This window comes from Gavia stellata, chromosome 28 (assembly GCF_030936135.1).
Source record: "Gavia stellata isolate bGavSte3 chromosome 28, bGavSte3.hap2, whole genome shotgun sequence".
In the NCBI taxonomy this organism is placed as follows: domain Eukaryota; kingdom Metazoa; phylum Chordata; class Aves; order Gaviiformes; family Gaviidae; genus Gavia; species Gavia stellata.
Window position 1 is genome coordinate 56634 of NC_082621.1, and position 8494 is coordinate 65127.

The window sequence follows — 8494 nt, forward strand, 5'->3', positions numbered from 1 at the left end:
CGCCGGCCCCGGGCTGGGCAGAGGGTCGCCGGCGTCTTTTTGCTCCAAGCCGTTTGCAGTCAGCGCCTCGTTGCACGCTCGGAGACCCTCGGGCGAGGACGAACTATTATTTTACAAATGGCGTTTCACCGTAACACCCTGGTAGCGAAGCGAAGGCTGCCAGACATTAGAATAATAATGTGCGCGGCACTGACTCATCCACTGCGAGCCCGCGCTGTCGGCTGCACTAGGGATTTTAAAAGGAAATGGTGAGATAGGTCAGCTCTTAAACAAAGGAATGCGAAGATGCTAATCCTCAGTCCGCATTTGAAAGTATTCCAAGTAAACTAGGCCTAGTCCATTAGAGATCCTGCTTACCACCGAACTAGCAGGGAAGCAGTTTGAAAGAGCTCCCTAGAAGCTTAAGCAATTTCAGTGCAGCTCTCATGTTTTTGATGGACAGAGAAGATCTGAAATCAGCAGTGTTAATTACTAAAGGCATTAAAAGCTCAAAGTGGGGCTATGCTACTGACTTACACACCCCCCTTATTTTTAATGTTGTTTCTCAAAAATAATCAGTATTTAAATTTCTCAGTTATATAAGAACAGTATTATCATTCATGTCAGTCATTTCAAGACCTAATTTTCAGCAAGGCATTGTCATTACAAAACCGTAGCCTGCAGTTACTGAGTTTTTAGAAAATAAGTCTGTAATAACTGGCGATTGCGTTTTGCTTCAGTTCTAGACTGGGAACTGAATAAACTGTTAGTCTGTCTGAAGTTTAATTTCAGTATTTTCACCAAATGCTAAAGCATAAGCAAGTATTTTTAAGATGTTCACACTATCAGTCTTGACATTACTTCATTAATACTTTCCAAAAAGGCTCCGTGCCTAGCTGCAGTAGGTGCTTTGTCGTATTTCAGGAGCCGTATTTTCCAGAACTGGAGAGGATCACAAGTCTCTTCCCTCTAATTTTCTCCCAAATCAAGCACATAATTTTTACCGCAAATATGGAAAGCAAATATCAGATGGGCCGAACAATTTGAGGTTAAATTTCACTGGTCAACCAAACTGTCAAAATATTTTCTTGTCCCTAAGTATCCATTACCAGAAGAGTAATATATTGTTGATATTTCTTGCAAAAGAAGGACTACAGCAGCGGAGTTGGTGTGAAGGCATCGTCCAAGATGTGGATATTTCACTTATTTTTTAACGGTCCAACAATGATAATGTATCTCCAGGCATGTGCCCGCTGCTTGGACAGTTTCTTAATACTCAGAAGCCGGAGACAGTAACAGAAGAGTTTACCTTCTAACCCTACATTAATTTTTAAAAGCGTATATTGTGTCTTTTGGAGGGAGGTTTGCTATCCAGCACACACTGAAGAGAAATTCGATTACCTAGCTGTTAAGGACACAAATATCCAGGTTTGGTAATTCCACACCCCTTCTTCCTTGCAGGTTAAGTGGATGATGCCAAGCCTTACCACTAATTGAGAAGTGCTTGATGGCTTTTGTCATGTGATTACACACATATCTACACTGCACAGTGCAGTAGGGTGCAAACAATACACAGCTCACACCAGTGTGTCAGCACCGCCGTTTCAGCACCGTACAGATGGTGCAGCTTTTAGGCTCTCAGCAGGGCTCATTAGTCCGCATGTAGTACCACAGTAACACAGTTAACGGTCCCATTCTGGAGCTAGTTCAGACTTTGCTTGTTGCACAGCATATGCCTGATTTTTAAATCCTACTCCACTCCTGGGGAATAATGTTTAAATTTCTTTTATTGTTCTCTAACTGTGCAACATTTTCCACCGCCCTGTCCTCACTCACCTATCTCCTTAAAGTAGGGGGGGGGGGGGGGGAAAAGCCCCAAAACATCTCAAATGCCCTCAACCAGATTTATTCCCAGAATAATCCGCAAGAACTAAACACGTCAGCCTTAACGGTTTAACGATTCTTAAGACATACATTGGCTGTATCAGTATGCACTGTACACTGTTGATGTAACTCCTCCTCGTCATCCGTTCTTTAACTCTTCCTCATTCTTTGCATGCTACACCTAAAATTAGAGTACAAATACATGGAGAGGGGTCAGTATTTTGGGTTTTATTTGCTCTCTGTCAGTGACATAAACCTCAGTTTAACTAGACTCCTTGCAGACACGCTGAACAGAGAGCTGATGGAGTTTACCTAGAGATTATGGTTAACATTCATAAAAGGCCATAGGTACCAAAGTTGAAACTTGGATCTTTAAAAATTCCTGCATAGCTTCCCGCCCATTCTGGAGCCTCTCATATTTTTAAGAATGCTCTGCATTTTACCTCGCGAATAGACGGGTGCCTTGCTCCCACTGCAATCTGCACTTCCTACTCACCAAACCTGATGTAACAGTCTCAGTCTCACACAGAAGGGAAGATGAAACAGGAGTGCTGTGTTTCCTCCAAGTACTCAGCCAGGGCAGAAACATACAGTTTGAATTCCTTTTAACATAAATCTTCAGCTTGCTAGGGAAGTGCACCGTTCAGCAAACTGGCTACTTGCACTGTACAAATCCGGCACATCTTAGCCTATCCGAACAGTAATACACTCAATATAAATTTGTTTACCGCTACGGGTAGTAGCATTACTGCTGTCTGCAGTGGTGAAGCTGTATTCCGAAACAGCAGGAGTTCTGTCTGTACTGCTGTGTAAACAGTACCTCAGGGTACACTGGAGGTTAATTAGCAGAAGACCCATACCGCTTGCCTGCGGACACCATCTTCAGTTGTGGGGTGACCCGACGCTTTTTTGTTCACAGGAGGAATACTGACTGTTCCCATCATGGGAGCACCTTCCTCTGATTTCCCCCTCCTGATCCCCCTCCCAGGTTGCACATATATAATCATGTGGATACATCCAGACCTTCAACTGTATTAGCTGCTTTTCATAATGTCAGGTAGAAAGTAGGAGCCTGAGTCTTCCTGAACACACTTCTGTGTTGCTTACTGCCAGGGCAGATGGAATTTGTAGGCAAAAACCAAGGCAAAAACCAAGGCTTGTAGTGACGTGCAGGGTTGCATCTCGGGATAATGCAGACGCGTATCATGGGGCTTGAGTATACATTACTAACGTGTTGGTCTTTCAAAACAGAAGGAGTCATGTACTGAAAGAGCAAACTTGCTAAATTCAGTCTGACTGAGAAGAGCCGCACTACCTGGAAATACCTCTTTCATGACATATTAAAAAAAAAACCCCAAAACTACTCCTGACAGTCAGTAGAATCATTTCTGTTCACTGGTCTGCTGCAAACAAGTTACTGATTTATGCCTCAAGTGTTAGTAAGAATGGTTTGTACCTAAGGATTCCAGTTGGTAGCCTTCATTTGTCAAAAAATAAATTATCTTATAGAATGTTTTTCTTATTTTATGCTACCTGCATATCAACTACTTCAGAAGCAGTGAGAAACTTCAGGTCTTTCAAGGCTAGACTAGACATAAAAAAATTTCTACAAATGACTGTTCACAAACTGGATAACCCTGACTGTATTTTCCAAATAATTTTTATTTTTGAACGCGTTTTGAGGGCATGTATAGGAAAAGACATTATCCATAACTAAAGCGGGTACGATGGAGGCCAGTTCTGCGCACTCCATAGCAATATTTCAATCTGACTCAGCTACTGCTGAAAAAAGCAAAATAGCTGATAGAACTCTTATCTTCTTTTCTATTCTCTTCTAATTCTAGCCAAAGGAAAATCTATCTGATTGTGAACTCTAGATCTTTTTCATCCTGTTTTCCGCCTGACACTAGTGTTTGAAAACAATCATCTGAGGTTCAGAGATTTTTGGCAGGCTTTCCTTCAGAAACTGGAATTTGTCACTTCAATATTTTATTAAGAGCAAACAAAAGACATGCTTTCACCTTGGAAATATTTGCTTACTTTATGTTTGAAAGGGTAGTTGTCGGGAGAAAGAGCAGTCTTCAGAAGGGCAACACATACACCGTCAAAATTTTAAATTCTCCATTTTTATAACAAAACAGACAGTTATTCCGTATGACTGACAAATCACAGAAATAGTACCCCGCTAGCGAGATGTTTTTTAATAGGGGTTTCTTATCTCCCTGCACAATGCTTCCCTCCAGAAAAAGTAGTTACTAAACCCATAAAATCTGTGCAAAATACAGTGTTGTTTAAAAGAAAACCCTCCAACTGTCATGCAATAAAACGGTCTACAGGATTTCAGGATCATGTTTGCATTCCGTGATGCAATCGTAGCACAGTAGCGTAAGTTTAAGTATCCTGTAACTGCACAGAACTGAAAACTGATTTGTAGGTTTTTGCATTTCATGGGATTTTCCTTCTTTTTGTTGTTTCTTTTTTGTTATCTTTTTCTCTTGTAAAATAATAATAAGTTAAAGTTCCTTCAATAAAAACAGTCCAAGGATACAAGAAACATTAATTTGTTTTTTTTCCTCCTGGTAACTGCAGCAGACTCGTAAAGTATTATTAGCTGTTCTTGTAATTAATAACTTATATTCAAAGAAACCAGCTGATCCTGTAGACATTCAGTAATATTGCTGCCATCATATCTGCAAAACCACACTGAGTAAATCCTTAAGCCATCTGCAGGGAAGAACTAACTGTAGAGAAGTAGAACAGATTTAGCAATTACTCGTGTAACTGTGACTTGACTAAAGAAACTATATTCATGTATGCATTTTTACAAATGAAATTAAAATTTACTTCACAATGATCAAAGCAGCCTGCTGACAAGCCTCCACATGCCCTTCTCACTCTATTTTGACAAATTGTAGAAGCTTTCCTATACTTTTACAATCACAGGCTTGATTGCTGCAGATGGAAGCACTACTGTTTGCACCGTGGCTCGGAAAAAGGAAAACGTTATTTTCTTTCACATTATTCTTCATTCAGGTGAACCTTGGGAGGATACTCAGAAGCGTTTCTACTGTGTCTTTAATTAATGCCATTTGTTACCATAATGACATATCACTAATGAATAGCTTTGGAGAAATTACTATTTAATTATACATTAAATTCTATAAAGCATAAAATTATCAAGAGTGTTTAGTAAATACTTTGATAAATAGCTTGGTTATTCTTTCCAGAGTACTGTTCTGTGCTGCAGACTAGCCTTCATATACATATATATTTTAAAAGGATGTTTTACTCCTAAAACCTTGACTGACCAAAGTATATACTATACTCCTAAATTATTACTTAGTATTGCATCTGATAAGTGGCTAGTAGATTATCCTGTCCTTACTGCTGAGGACTTTTAAGGATTGAAGAGCTAGAGAGAGGACCCTGAAAGCTAAGACTCATCTGTTCCTAGCCCCTCTATCTCCCAAATACCATTTTTTCCTAGAAAAAAAAAAGATGCTACCTCTGTAGAGCCTAGCGGATCTCCTGCCATACTGCTGCGATTTTTATCGACTCTTTTCGTCTCTCCATTTTACCTCATGGAATACAGTTTTTTGTGTGTACCTTATAGGCCTGGATCGCCTCGTGTCCATGCCCTGCCAGCTGTCCTATGCAATCAGCCCGTGAGCTTCTGCTCCCCTGATGCCTTGCCACCAAACATCCACCAGCACGATTTGCTGCCAAGTTTTTTTGTGCATGCTTCAATGCCGCGTCCCCCCTCGTGGGATGAATCCCCCTATAAAAAAAAAAAAATCCAGAAAGCCACTGCAGTGTCCTCCTTCAAGTCTCCCAATGCCACAGCGCACCTGACAACTGCTAGCCAGGGGAGTAGGTGGCTACGCGCACCACCATCGCCACTCACTCCCGAAGGGTGACTTCAGAAAAGGGGGCTCTGGAAGGCGGGTGGCGCAGGGCAGGGCTAGGTCGCGGCAACGGCCCGGGTCCGTATGGCGCCCCGGAGGCCTCCTGAGCTCCTCTGGAGAGCGTGGGGCCCTTCACGGGGAAGTGGCGTCCAGCGCGGCCACCTCTCGGGCGAAATCCCGGGAGGGAACTCGCAGCCGCCAGGCTTGACGGTGTGCTGCCGCCCCAACTCTACGCTGCGGTTTCGCGGCGAATCCCCAGCGGTACACGACGAGCCAGTCGATCTGCCACCACCCCCAGTCCTGGCGCGGTCGCCCGCCCGGCCCCGGGCAGGTTAGGGAGGGGGGAAGAGAGGCGGCGCGTAGAACGGCTCTAAGGGCGCATGAGCGAGCCGCGCAGCGGGCTACAGGGACGCGATCGCGGGGAGCTGTTCTCCGGCCTGCCGAGGCAGGCAGGCAGGCAGGCAGCTAGTCAGCACCGCACGGGCCCGGACTTGGGCCCACACCCGCAGGTAACGGTCACCCGGCGGCAGCATTGCTCCCGAAGCGCGGTGCGGCTCCGTACCTGCATAGGCGGCCAGGGCGACGCCATTTTGCAGCCTGGCGGGGCGGGGCCAGGTCGAGCTCTGACGCTGCTTTCGAGGTACGGGCCCCGGCGTGGCGGGAGCCCGCGGGTCCGCTGGGGTTTCCCTGGCGGGCGCTGGCCGAGGTCGAGGATTCGCGGCCGGGTTTGGCGGTAGTCCTGCGGAGTCCTCCGGGTAGCGGAGACGGGGCTGGAGAGGCGCTCGCAGAGCCCGGCCTCGTGGCTGGGGAAGTAGCTCTGGAAGAGGACGTGTCGCTGTCGGCGTGCGGGAAGTCCGGTCCGGGGTGTAACCTCGCTCCATCGCCTTTGGGTCAGCGGCTGGGCCGTGAGGCGGGTCGGCCGCGCTAGCCTTGCCGCCGGCAGAGTCATCGGTGCCCGAGCTCGGTGGACCGCAAGGAAAGCTCTCTCCGGGGCGGGAGAGTCCTGCCCGGTGCTGCCGCGGGAGCTGGTCTGTCTCGCCGTGCTCCGCCCCTCGTGTTCCCGCCAAGCCCCCGGGGCGCCCGGCTGAGTCCAGACCGCCGGCCCACGGGAGGCGGCCGGTCCCGAGCATGGGGCATCAGCTGTGCTCTTATTAGCATGCAGGTGCATTTTCAGAGCTAATCATTGGGGTGATCTTCTCTTGGAAAGATGTTAAAATGCAACTGCTTTTTGAAATGAGATCTTCTACGGCTTTGACCGATATATCTGGATTACAGAAGTTTTATGTTGTATTAGGCTGTGAACCACACTAGGTTTCTTTTCCAAGGTAATGGGGATATGCCAAAGCGTATTATGCTTCTGTTTAATCCTCTTCCTTGACCCCATGTACAGCATCAGTTCAGTTTATTTAGCCTTTTCCAAATATCAACAGTCCTTTCCCTAGCCAGGGAAGGTGGCTCAAATGTTCTGTCTCGGGAACAGCTGTGCAAGGATATGTGTGAAAAATGAATTGTCGTTTAGGGTAGATACTTTTAAAGAGGAAAAGTGTATTTCAGCCTATTCATACTACAATGATGAAAGGACATATTCATGGGTTTGAGCCCCTCTTGCAAAATACCATACGCTGGGGCTGAATGTAATACCTTGAAGCCAGCCCTGAGTATTGCCATAGAGCATGCTGGTGACAAGTTACTGGATATGGAATGCTTTTCATTCTTCTGACTGTTCATTCCAGTTAGTCCTGGCTAACAGGATTTTTACAGAGCATGGGGAATGGCTCTAGAGGAACCCTCCATTTTGATTGCTGTGCCTAACTTGTCTAATTCTGGTGCTCCTAAGTTTGCTGTCAGGTTTTTGAGATGGTAAAACATGTATTTTCCAAATTCCTGTGTAGGTTGCTTTTTCGCTAAGAGTCTGGAAAATAACTCAGGTTTTCTTGGGTTTTTGTGCTAAATAAATTTGACTGTGGGAAGCACATGTTCTTACAAAGACAGAGCACACAATTAAAGTTCCCTTTCTTGATAATTAGAGATTTTAAATACATGTCAAATGAAATGCAAGAGTCGAGGAACCAGAGCGGTTGGATGAATTATCTATACGTTTCTTTTGGGGGGGGGGGGGGGGGATGTGAAATGTTTATTTCTTGAAAGCAATAGGTAATAAAAATGCTTTTCAAAGTTAAGTAAATAAATGTGCAGTATATGTAATACACTTGAGTACAATCCATGGATTAGAGTGAAATTTCAACACACTTTCAGTTAACTTGCTTAGAGAACTCAGTTATGTTTTGATACCTAGGTAGGCTAATTAAGCATAGAAATAGAAAATATGGGATGCAAAACACAGGTGATTGTTCAGCTTACTATTACAGTATGTTGCAAAGAAACTCAGGAATCTAGAAAATTAGCTAAACTAGTATATGATAATTTGCCATGCAGTACTATGGTATTTTCAGGCAGCTAATAAAAATAAAGTTGAATCAGAAAACCATCAAAACTTGTGTCATGCAATCAAAATATCAGAGATTTACCTACAAATAGAAACACAAGGAGCATTCTTTATTGCATTTAGCAAAGAGTTGGAGTATCCCACATTTCTTTCTAATAATTTTAGCGTGCTATAATGGCTGTTTATTTTTCTGCAAGCATTAGTGTGATGAACTTTATGAGCATGGACGAGATTTTAAATGCCCTGGAACACACAAAAAGTGTTTCATCTTGGACTGTCG